Source organism: Papaver somniferum, chromosome 2 (genome assembly GCF_003573695.1).
Source record: "Papaver somniferum cultivar HN1 chromosome 2, ASM357369v1, whole genome shotgun sequence".
Lineage (NCBI taxonomy): Eukaryota > Viridiplantae > Streptophyta > Magnoliopsida > Ranunculales > Papaveraceae > Papaver > Papaver somniferum.
In genome coordinates, this window is record NC_039359.1 from 121,619,351 (window position 1) to 121,632,504 (window position 13,154).

Sequence of the window (13,154 nt, forward strand, 5' to 3'; positions counted from 1 at the left end):
TCTTTACTAGAGTCAACACGTAAGTTAGCTGAGTCGACGCGTAAGTTAGCTGAGATGAATAATATAATTATAGACGAAAGAACTACAATAATGAGTGAACCTTATTTAGAAGACCACCTCAAGCGGATAGCTGAGACGAACGAAAGAATTGCTCGAAATTACTTGAATTGCCAATATAGTATATCCAATAATACCCTTGAGAATGAAGATAGTTATTTACATAATCAAGATAACAAGGTTAGAATTGGTAGAACTACTTGTTTTGATGAGGTTCGATCTTTTTCATGTTATTATGATGAGGATAGTGTTGATGGAGAATCATACTTGTGTAGGAATAGTGATCAGGAAATGGATACTCCAATTGAGCTTTACAATGATAATATTATTTCTATTTCAAATCCAAATAATTATAATAATTATTCACCTATTCAAAAGAACGAGGATTTGACTAGAGATACCCTCGTTTTAGACGATGTAGTATTTCCTGTCTACGAAACCGATGATAGTTTTGAGGAACGAGTTTATTCGGAGAATATTATTTTAGAGTCTAGAAATTTAGAAACATTAGACTTAGAAAAATAAAATGAACTCGTAGAAATGAGTGAGAATGAACCCGACTTAGAAGAATCAATTGACCATTTTCAGGAATCCGATGACCTAGAAATTAGGGAAGTTGTGAATAGTCTTTCTAGAGACACAAAAAACTCTAAGTTTGGGGGTGATTATCAGTCTCCGGGTTCTTTAACTCTTAGAAAGTTCCCCCGTGTAGGACTTGACATTTGTGCCTCAACCATCTTACAAGATTATCTTCGTACACTTTTACCTGAACCTAATGATATCCAAAGAGAAGCTCAGTTGTTAGAAACCCGTCCTCTGGTTGATGTGGTTAACCCAGGCTATGATACCCAGATTGACTTTGTTTTCCCACCAAATAGTTTTCTTCCAAATGTGGGAACGTTTCAAATGAGTCGAATATTAAGTTCTGAGACTAAACCTAAATGCTTTAGGAAGTTAGAATCGACACATTTGCTTAAGAATGACCATAAGGAATCATTAAGCCTAGACGACCAGTCTTTCCGATTAGGATTAACTATTTTCTCTAATATACGTTTTATCTCCCTATTGGAAACCTCTACCTGACCACTAGTCTATGGATGATACGGGATAGCTATCTTATGTGTAATACCATATTTCTTCATCAGAAGCTTAAAAGGCCCATTACAAAAGTGCGACCCTCCATCACTAATTATAGCTCGTGGTGTACCAAAACGTGTAAGTATATTATTTTTCAAGAACTCAATCAAAACTCTATGGTCATTGGTTTTACACGCAACCACCTCAATCCACTTAGAGACATAGTCTACGGCGACAAGGATGTATAGGTTACCAAAATAATTAGGAAACTGACCCATAAAGTCAATAACCCACACATCAAAGACCTCAACAATTAAAATAGGGTTCAAGGGCATCATGTTCCTATGGGAAATGGTTCCTAATTTCTGGCATCGTTCACAAGTAACGCAGTAACTGTGGGAGTCTTTAAACAACGAAGGCCAATAGAATCCACACTGCAATATCTTAGCAGCAGTTTTCTTAGCACTAAAGTGACCCCCACAAGCATGATCATGACAAAAGGAAATAATACTGGACTGGTCACTCTCAGGTATACATCTCCTAATAATCTGGTCTGGACAATACTTAAACAAAAAAGGATCATCCCAAAAGAAGTGCTTAACCTCAGCTAAAAATCTAGAACGATCTTGTTTACCCCAATGTTGGGGCATTCGACCAGTAACAAGATAGTTCACTATATTCGCATACCAAGGTAATTGGGTAACAAAGAACAATTGTTCATCAGGAAAGATATCCCTTATAGGAAGGGAATCATCTGGGGAACTAACAACTAGCCTAGACAAGTGATCTGCTACAACATTCTCGGCACCCTTTTTGTCTCTAATGTCTAGAGAAAACTCTTGCAACAACAGAATCCACCTAATCAATCTAGGTTTAATATCCTTCTTAGACAAAAGATATTTTAAAGCAGCATGATCAGTATATATGATGATCTTAGAACCTAATAGATAGGGTCTAAACTTGTCTAAGGAAAACACAATGGCTAATAGTTCCTTCTCGGTAGTGGTATAGTTCAACTGGGCATCATTCATAGTTTTGCTAGCATAGTAAATCACATGAAGTAACTTATTTTCTCGCTGACCTAGCACAACACCAATAGCATAATCTGAAGCATCACACATGATCTCAAAGGGTAGGTTCCAGTTGGGCGCCTGGACTATGGGGGCGGTAGTGAGTAATGACTTAAGCTTCTCAAAAGCCTCTAAACAAGCATAATCAAAGACAAACTTAACATCAAGCTAAAATCCTTAATGAAACGACGATAAAAACCAGCATGCCCTAAGAATGACCTAATATCTCTTACGGTTTTTGGGACCGGTAAAGTTTTAATAAGGTCAACTTTGGCTCTATCTACCTCTATACCCTTTGAAGATACAATATGCCTTAGAACAATTCCTGAACGAACCATAAAGTGACATTTCTCCCAATTAAGCACTAAATTCTTTTCCTTACACCTAGTCAAAACTAATGACAAATGATGCAAGCACTCATCGAAAGACGAACCAAACACTGAAAAATCATCCATAAAGACCTCTAAGAACCGTTCTACCATGTCAGAAAATATGCTCATCATGCAACGCTGAAAATTCGCAGGGGCATTACATAGCCCGGAAGGCATGCGTCTATACGTAAAGGTACCAAAGGGACAGATAAAAGTGGTTTTCTCCTGGTCTTCTGGGGAAATAACGATCTGATTATATCCAGAGTAGCCATCTAAAAAGCAGTAGTGACTATGTTCAGCTAATCTCTCTAGCATCTGGTCGATGAAGGGAAGGGGAAAGTGGTCCTTCCTAGTGACCTTGTTCAATTTCCTATAGTCAATACAAACACGCCAACCCGTGGTCACTCGGGTTGGGATTAACTCATTGTTATCATTCTGGACTATAGTAATACCAGATTTCTTGGGAACAACCTGAACGGGGCTGACCCACTTACTGTCTGAAATAGGGTAGATAATGCCTGCATCTAATAGCTTAAGAACCTCAGTTCGAACTACTTCTTTCATATTGGGGTTTAGTCGACGTTGCATCTCCCTAGAAGGTTTGGTGTCTTCCTCTAAATAGATCTGATGCATACAAACAGTAGGACTTATACCCTTAATGTCTGTTATGGTCCACCCTAAAGCTTCCTTGTTGTTTTGAAGGACGGTTACTAGCCTACTTTCCTGATCTCTATCCAATTCGGAAGAAACAATCACAGGTAAAGTCTCAGACGGGCCTAAAAACACATACTTCAGGGTATCTGGCAATGGTTTTAGGTCCAACTTATGAGGCTCTTCTAAAGAAGGAACTAGGGTAGACTTAGAAACTGGTAGTGGTTCGAACTTAGGTTTCCATCCATTACTAGTATCTAACAAAGAGGTTGAATCTAACAAATCATTCACCTCATTAATCACCTTATCATCATCAAAATAAATCCCAAAGTGAGCTAGGCATTTCTCTAATGGATCTTCTAACAAAGTGTTTGATAATGACCCCTCGACTAATGTTCATATCATGTTCACCTCTTTTATATTCGAGTCATCTAGTTCAGAGGGTAGATTACTAATATTAAAAATGTTCATCTTAATAGTCATATTACCAAAAGACAAATTCATAATACAATTTCGACAGTTAATGATCGCATTGGATGTAGCTAAAAACGGGCGACCTAAAATCACTGGTATTTGGTTTTCTGGGTCAGGGACAGGTTGGGTATCTAGGATAAGAAAATCCACCGGATATATAAACTTGTCGACCTCTATGAGAACATCCTCGATCACACCACGAGGAATTTTAACGGACCTATCAGCTAACTGAAGTGTCATCTGTGTAGGTTTCATCTCACCAAGTCCTAGCTTAAGGTACACATGGTATGGAAGTAAGTTCACACTGGCTCCTAAGTCAAGCAACGCTTTTTCAACACGGTACTTACCTATTGTACAAGCAATGGTAGGGGACCCTGGGTCTTTATACTTAGGAGTAGTGGTATTCTGAATAATATAACTCACATGACTAGCTATGAAGGCTTTCTTCTGTACACTGAGCTTACGCTTTCGCGTACACAAGTCCTTAAGGAACTTGGCATAAGAGCGAATCTGCCTATATTTTTACTTTCTTCTATCCCTTGAGCAACCATTAGGTTGATCTTATCAGAGTTTTTAATAAACTAGGCTAGAGTGTCTTTTAAACTTGTGATCTTTTTATCCGAAGGGTTATAAAACTGGGGTTGACCTGAAGAGTTATTAGCATAACCAAAACCTGGGGGAGGCTGAGAATTACCAGACTGACCTTGTTTCTGGCCCTTAGACCAATAAAAATTAGGATGGTTTCTCCAACCATGGTTGTAGGTTTCTGAGTATGGGTCAAACTTCTAACGGTTCTCAAACCTAGCGTTGTTATAGACATCATGGGCTTGTTCTTCACTAACATGACCTTCCCAAAAAGAGTTACTGGGCTCTACTCCACAACTAGAGACTTGAGCGGCTCTAATCCTATCATCAGGTTCAACAAGAGACCTTTAATTAGGCTGATTCAATTCCAAAGCTTCTAACCTTCTAGACAAAGCAGCAAACTTAGCATCTGACTCGAAGCTTGTATCTACCACATTGGTGCTACTTCTATTGACCAAGAGTCTTTTAGGGGGTTCAACACAAGACTCCCACTGTTGGGATTTTTCAGAGATAACTCCTAAGAAGGTAAAAGCATCATCAACATTTTTACTGGTGAACTCGCCAGCGCACATAGACTCGACCATGGCTTTGGTCGAATAGTCTAAACCATTATAAATAATCTCAACAAGTTTCATTTTATCAAATCCATGGTGGGGACACTGAGATAGGAGATCATTGAATCTCTTTAAAAACCTATAAATAGACTCTCCCTCTTGTTGCACACTAACACTAATTTTCTGCCTAATAGCTGCAGTTTTATGCTTAGGGTAGAATTTCATATAGAAAACAACAACAAGTTCCTGCCATGTTTCAATGGACTCAGGTGGTAGGTTGTTCAGCCAGGTTTCGGCTTTATCTCTCAAGGAAAAGGGAAACATCTTAAGTTTCAAAGCTTCATCAGTGAGGTCTTTTATTTTAACTGTCCCACAGATTTCCTCAAAGTCCCTAATATGAAAATAAGGGTTCTCATCATCTTTTCCTAAGAACATAGGGATCATCTGAAGAATACTAGGTTTTATCTCGAAATTAGCCATACTGGCTGGAAATTTAATGCACGAAGCTCGGTTGGTCCTAGTTGGGAACATGTAATCTTTCGAAGTTGCCATCGCTGGCACAGCTGAAGTACTAGGGGTACTTTCCTCACGAAGAGACAGATTCTCAAAACTAAATTTTCCAAAAACAGGGCTCTCAAAAGAAGAGTCTTCGAGCTCCCCGCTTTCACAAGAAGAACTTCTTGGCTCGTCACCAATCAAACGGCCAAAACTATTTCTTTTCCAAGCCCTTTCGGGCATACACTAACAAAAGAAAAAGAAAAAAGTCCTAAAAGGAAGGGAAGTTCTATGCAAACACAAACAAGGCTGACTCCACCACAGCAAACCTACTGATTTCTAGCAAACAAAAAGCATGATGGCTCTAGTTAGATTGTTTCTAGACCAGCTTCTAATCCTTCGAAAGGGAATTCGTTACAATTTAAGCAAACCCCTCTGTAATCAATCCAAGTCAAAGTAAGTTGAATTGAGGCGAGGGAAGCTCGGTGGAGCTTTGATACCCAAGGCCTCACCGCTATCACAAGGCGGCGCAGTCACGCAATCAACTCACAGAAACCATCATGAACTTCGAAGTATGCTAAAAGAGTAACCAATATTTTTCGAACGACTTTCCTACTAAGCTCGTTACCCTATAGGTCTCTTTCTATTCCAAATTTTAAAGCTTAGGTTCGCGTTTGGTTTCGTTTTCCTAAGGCGGGCAAGAAGAGAACGATGATGAAATCCGAACCCTTATCTTGTATGGCCAGTCCTTGCCCTTTACTAGGAATTTAAAACAACCGTTTTCGGTTTCTCAGCATATATGCAAACGAAGGAATACAGTAACTCGCTGACAGGGGATTCGCGAGTGTTTCGACAGACTTACCTCCCGTTCCAGACGGGGGATGAACCGTTGTCATCGACTCGGGACACAACTCCTATGTTGTGTAAGAACCCGAGGGGCCGAGGTGATACCGTAATCACCGTCCTTCTCTGCAAAAAGTTTAATATTTAATCTACCCTTCCGTAGGGTTTAAAAAAAAATTAATGTCCAATGTCCAAAGTCCAAAAGAAAGGTCCAAAAAATAAAGTGCAAAAAGAAAAATAAAAATACAAAATAAAAAGAATTCCTAATACAATCTAATAAAGTAACACTCTCTTTTTTTTTCTCTCTTTTTCTATATAAACTTTTTTTTTCTTCTTTAGCTCCTTCGCTTTGCCTTTTACTTCAAGTCTTTAAATATTCGCCAAAAGATTTGGCAAAAATTTCTTTCGCTCCAAATTCCCAAAATCTGAAAGGAAAAGACAAAAACCCAAAAACGTAAAGAAGAACAAAAAAAACTAAAAAAAAAATAAATCTAAAAACTCTATCCTAAAGACAAGTCTGCGTCGGCGGCGCCAAAAATTTGATGTGTTTTCAAAGTTGTTGTAGATAGTGATAAAAGGGTTGTTTTAAGACTTGTGAAGGCAATGAATTTTAGACTTAATAAAAATAAAGAAAATTAATTTTCAAAGAGTGATGTCAAGATTTAAAATGGACTAAGCCTCCGGATTCACTATTACTTCAAGTTGATTGGTTAAAAAAATATTTCATAATTATTATCTAGCTCTTTTTCCATAAAATCATTTATTAATCTATAAGGTGTCCAAATATTAAATTGTAATCCTTAAGTGATTTATCAAAGAATTAATTCTAAGCATAAAACATCAAACTGATTCACAACTAATTAAGAAAATCATTTTTATCTCTTTTTTTATTGATCCAAGTGAATTAAATAAAATAAATAATTAAGACATTATAAAAAGAATTTACGAATCAAACATGAGTGAATAGCTCCTCCGTCGCCTCAGTCACCAGGTATTTTAGCCACTCATCATGTTGAAAAACCTCTCAAAATATTTCATTGATGCTCACAAGTGTTTTACAAATGATAAAAAGGAAAATAATTGAGTAAATCGGGTGTTTGCAACACTTATAATTGTTGCAGAACACTGTTACAGAAACGATAGAAATAAACTGCTGCTGACGGTAATTCTAAGACCCTCACATGTTAGTCGTTATCATTGTTGAAGAACGACTGCCCTGGTCTGTCCGTTCTTCGTGTTCTTCAATGGCAGCAGCAGCAGCAGAAATTTTCCTGTAACTTGATTTTCTCGCTCCGTTAATGCTCTATACTTCTCCCAAACTCTCCATCCCCTCTATGCTAACCCAAGAGTTATATTTATACACCTTTGGACCAAGAATAACTTCTCATTAATCCAAAAAATCTTCTCATTACTCGGCAGTGAATGAAAATATTCCCAAGAAATTTTCTTTCCATGCACGCGTCTGCTGGCTTGTTTTAACCTCTCCAAAATCTTCATAGGATGTACCCAAATCAAACAGAATATCTTCTTACCCATCTGGTCACGTAACTTCCATAATTGGAACCAAACAGGACCCGTAATAACTCATGGCTCTGTTTTGCCGAGAATAAATTATCCATCCCAATCTGCTTCGTGAAATCACTTGCACTAGCCATGTTTAGCTTAATCACGTTCAGCCCAGCTGTTTCTAGCGATTGAACCTCTTCAAATCTGCTCCAAAATTCGAGTCCAAAATTATCCAGTGAATATGCATGAAATAACCAGTTTTCCCGCCAAAATTCTGTTTTGAATTTGGTAAGAAAACTGACCTCCCCCTAATCCAGTTATGGTGTCCCTTTAGCACATGCCTCTCATGGGGTTCCCCTTATCCAAAGTGAGAGTCCGAATAACACTTGTCCTCCTGGGAGCTTTTACCTACTTTTCGAGCCGAATTTTCCCAAAAATGTTTATTTTCCAAAAGTGCCTACAAACAAATAAAACACCAAAATTAGTACAAACTCGAGTGCCAACAATATACAGTATTGAGATCAAATTAGACACAAAAATGTGTCTATCAGCAGGCAGGGAAAGGATAAATGCTCTTCCAACATTGGGATTACAAAAGGTTAAATTGGGTCTTTTCGTTGAGATTTTTTATACAATTTTCTCTGGGCCAGTCCAGCACTTTCGCTATATTATTGCCTTTCCTATCGTTGAATAAATAATTAATTACAATCGTTATGATTGGGGTGGAATATTTAACCTAGCTTAATTGGGGGCCATAACTTCCAATTGGAGGCCATGCACTACGGGACAAAAAAGGTCACCAATCCTAATTTGGGTCACCTCATAAAAAAATATTTTCTAAATGGCAAAACTGCCCTTATATGATTAGTATTAGGAATTAATTAGTTTGATTAGTGTGGTAAGTGTATTTAGATTAAAATGTGATTTTAGGAAAAAAATTATGGAAAATGTGTTTTATGTGTTGAGAAGAAGAGGAGGAGTTTTGAGAGGAAAACCTAGGGTTTTTACAAATGGGTGATTCAAGTGGAGGGAATGAGATTGGCGAAGCTTCAAATAACAACAATGATTGTGTTGATGGTAAGATTGTCTCAACTAATGATATGTGTTGGATGTTTGATGAGGAGATGTTGATAGAGGAAGGCTTGAACAATGGTTGGAATGAAGATCCCAGTGCTCAAGATGAAGGAACCAACACTCAAAATGAGGAACCCCAAGGCCAAAACAATCAGGTAAACTTCTTATACTCTTCAAATTGTCGGAATGGTGCTCCAAGTGGTCGAATCATCCACACTATGGAACAACTCAGAGAAAGGGTCGTCATAGTCGGGGGGTGTATACCCAAATGACTCTCTAAGGTCGTCAGTATATTGACACTACCAATAACGACTCAAACCTGCAACTTTTCCAGGTTATGAAAAATCGTTAGGATAGTGTGCTAAACATTGACGACCCTTTTTAACTAGGTCACTTAGAGTCGTTTTGTTGTTTTGTTTACACATTGACGACTCTAAAACCAAAACTCTCTGTAAAAAGTAACACTTAGGGTCGTCATACATGTAGTCATATGAAATGACGATCCTAGCTATCAATTACTAATTTCTTTTAGAGTCGTTAGTTTGATTAGTTATATAAAATAACGACCCTTGCACTAGATTCTCATAATTTTTCATTTCATAGAATCATTTCATTGAATCGTAAAAGACATACATCTCGCATAGCGTTGCATTGAAGGAAATGAAATACAATAGATAATAAAGGTGCACTGATACACTTAATCATATATGGCGTAGTTATATATAGTGCCTTCCAAGATAAAGTAGCAATCGTGGAGCTCAAAATTTTCCCCACGAAGCTCCTCATAATAGAAATACGTCTTCCCCAACTGAAAATGCAAATATACTTAGTTAGTATCGATCAAAGCTTTTTATAAGTTTTACCTCTTGTTCAAATACTTACTCTTACAACACTCAACGTATCCGGAAAGGCTTCCCTAACATCCTTAAGTTTTCTTTTCAAAATATCACACTCGAATTGTATCTTCTGGAAGCGTTCCTTGACTTGTTTCAAAGACCTTGAGTTGCAATTTCCGTCCAACGCCACAAAAACGATGAATACGCGGTTCCACCAAGCATCCGATGTTTCATCAATGTCTTTGTCTAGACTTTCACAGTGGTTAGTGATTGTTTTCCAAGCACTTGTAATGGCACAATTCTCTTCATTAGTGAATGGAGTCATGATGTTTCTCTTTTTTTTGCTCTTAAATGGTAATTAAATGAGAAGGAGAAGAGGAGGTTTATAATTAGGGTTTTGATATGGAATAGGTGAGATATGGGCCTCTATATATAGAATGGAGCGACCAAACTGCCTCAACCACATTTGGTTGAGTTAAATTCAAAAATAAATGCAACCACTAACATGAATCGTTAATCCGTAAAGATTAAAACCAAACAACTCTTCATATGTACCAGAGAACGACTCGTAGAGTCGTTATTTTATATGTATACAAGGTGATGATTCAAGGTGAAAACTGGGCAGAGTTGGTTATATCTATCAATGTAGAGTCGTCACTTTATAAAAAAGAGTCGTCATACATCGAGAAAAGAGTCGTTGGTCTATAAAAAATCTGGGTGACGACTTAAAGAGTCGTTCACCTGTAAATTATGCTGACGACTGTCTGGGTCGTCATATTAACATCTTATAGAGTGACGACCCTATACTGATTTTGTTGTTCTTTTTTTTTGTAGTTGGTTGTACGGGTGAGCTCTCAACCTGAACCCCTCGACACTGTCGGCCCGGATACCTCCCAAGCATATATGACCGATTTGGTACGTTTTTATTGTTTGAGTCAATGTATATCCATACGAAAATTGTTTACTTAGTATTTTATAATGAACATGTTATTTGTTTAATGTAGACGTGGAAAACAAAGGCTGAGGTCAAGGAATGGATTATTTCCAAGGCAAAAGAGAATATGTGCGTAATTGTTCCAAGCAAACACGTTGATTGTAAGCAAATGGAGATGGTATGCGAGAGAGCGGGGGATAAGAAAGAAAGTCACAAAGGGAAGAACTACAAGTATGTGAAGAAGACGACGAGGGTCTACAAAACTTCGTCGAAGAAGATAAAATGCCCCTTCAGGATTGTTTTCAAAAGGCATCCCGAAACTCTACTATGGTGGATGTATAGTATTCCGGATGGTCGTCACAACCATCCTCCACCTAGTAATCTTTTAGGGCACCCAGCATATGCCTGATTGAAACCACATCAAATGGAAAAGGTTCGGCAGATGAAGCCATATAGGCCCCTTAAGATTCTAAATGCAATAAAGGCGGAAGATAAGTTAAACTTGTCTATTCTTTCCACAATCTACGCTGCCAAAGCAACGATCAAGAGAACTGAATGGGATGGTAGATTAATTATGCAACAATCAGAGTGGTTGGCAGAAAAACATAACTATACCATGCAAACGAGGGTCGGTCTAGGCGACAAAGTGACTCATATTTTTCTTGCCCATCCTAGGATGATGGATTTGGCACAGTGCTTTTACCAGGTCTTGGATAAACGTTGGTTGCGGTCCTTTCCTTAATTCCCACGCGCATCTACGCTATGATTATGAACTGTCCCACATTCGTGATAGGACAAATTATGAGATTGTGCAACAAGTACAAAGAGTTTATCGTGAGGCATAAAGGCGATAGACGTGTGGCCCAAAAAGAATATACCAAATGGAGAGGAGAGCAGTTTCATCACATCGAAGCCGCAATGGTAGTTAAATCTCACACCGGAAAGAACAATAACATGTAATGTTTTCATAAAGAGTCGTTATCAGTTTTAGTAAAAGAGTGATGACTCTGGTTATCACCAGAGTCGTCATCTTGTGTAAAAACAAAACTAACGACCCTTATTTTGAATTTCAAAATAACAGACCGTTGGGATCTACTTCGCCATCCAAGAGCTCCTCTTAAGGAAAAAGTGAGTATTCCGTTAATATTTATACTTCTGTCATGCTTCAAAGTTATAACATTCCTCGTTTAATTTCAGCTGGAACGTTTCGATGGGTTATGGACAATACGTAATGGGGAAACTAAGTTTCATTCACCATAAAGAATATACAACGTTTACGACCATTTGATGCATTAACTTCAAGAATACCCATGTTAACTCTTATGCAATACGAGATAGATGTAATGTTATTTTCCTAATGAAATCAAAATCCTTTCTAGTTTCAAAATGAGAGTCGTCACAGGTATCCATAGCAGAGTAACGACTCCTAAATCCAACAAACAGTCGTCATTGACATGAAAAATCTAACGACTCTAGCCAAATAAATTCAAACCTCCTGGATATATTTTGTTAACCAAGGGTCGTCATTTATTTCATTATAAACACTGACGACTCTATCCAGAAATATTCTTTCCATCTCCTGGATGTTTTGGGAAAAAAATGGTCGTTAGATCTCTATTTGAGGATATTAACGACTATGTGTGTTGAAGTGGTAAATACAATTAGGGTCGTCAAAGTACTATGAAATGAAGATGACGACCCTTGGTATGAGGAAGGGAAATGTTGTCTGCATTGGAGTACTACATGGTTCTAACGAGCATACTTGAAAACATAGTATTTGCAACAAACACAGGAGTTACCAAACATAAAAGTACTCGAAACAAAGACTTCAAACCAAACACATAAGTTGTTTCAACACACCCTTAAGTTCAATTCATAAAGTAAAATTAGCATAAGTTGAAGTCGACCATCTCGACCTCGACCACCACCTTACTGCCTCCCTGACCTGCTAACTCTCCGGCTTTTCTTAGGAGGAGCACCCTCTGGGGAACCAACATCTTCTCTAGTAATTTCGTGTACCTCTGAGGGATGTTCATCATGATGTTGTCTACTTTGGCCATGCTCATCAACTTCTTGTGCTCTTTGGCTACGTGATTTCCGTCTCCTCTTACCTTCCTTAGCCAGCTCCTTGAACATCTTCTTTGCATTGGGATTTTCAATGTGCGTGCAGTAATCTGCGTACCGACATTGCTTCGCAGGATCCATCACTTCCCCTTTGTCAGCCGAGCAACAAAAAGCCTTGACAAGAAGCTTCATTCGCTCCCTCTATATGCATTCAAAAACAATTTCACATTAACTCTCTTATATGTAGGTGAATAACAAAATTACAAAATTAAATACTCACCACTAGTGTCAGAATGGAAGTAGCATCTCTACTTTCGACTTGAGAAGAAGAATAGGTGGATGCTCTGTTGGTCCTCCTACCCGGAGTCGGATCTACCCATATCACCCTACCATGGGAGAAGCCTTCATACCATTCGACGTAATCCGGTGTTGCCTCATGACCTTCATCCGCATGCACCCACCATGAGATGTCTACAAGCCTAGAGTGTCTATCATTCCAATGCTTGACATCAACTTCAGGTTCATAAGCAACCTTTATACCCGCTTCGTCAGCCTCACACTTT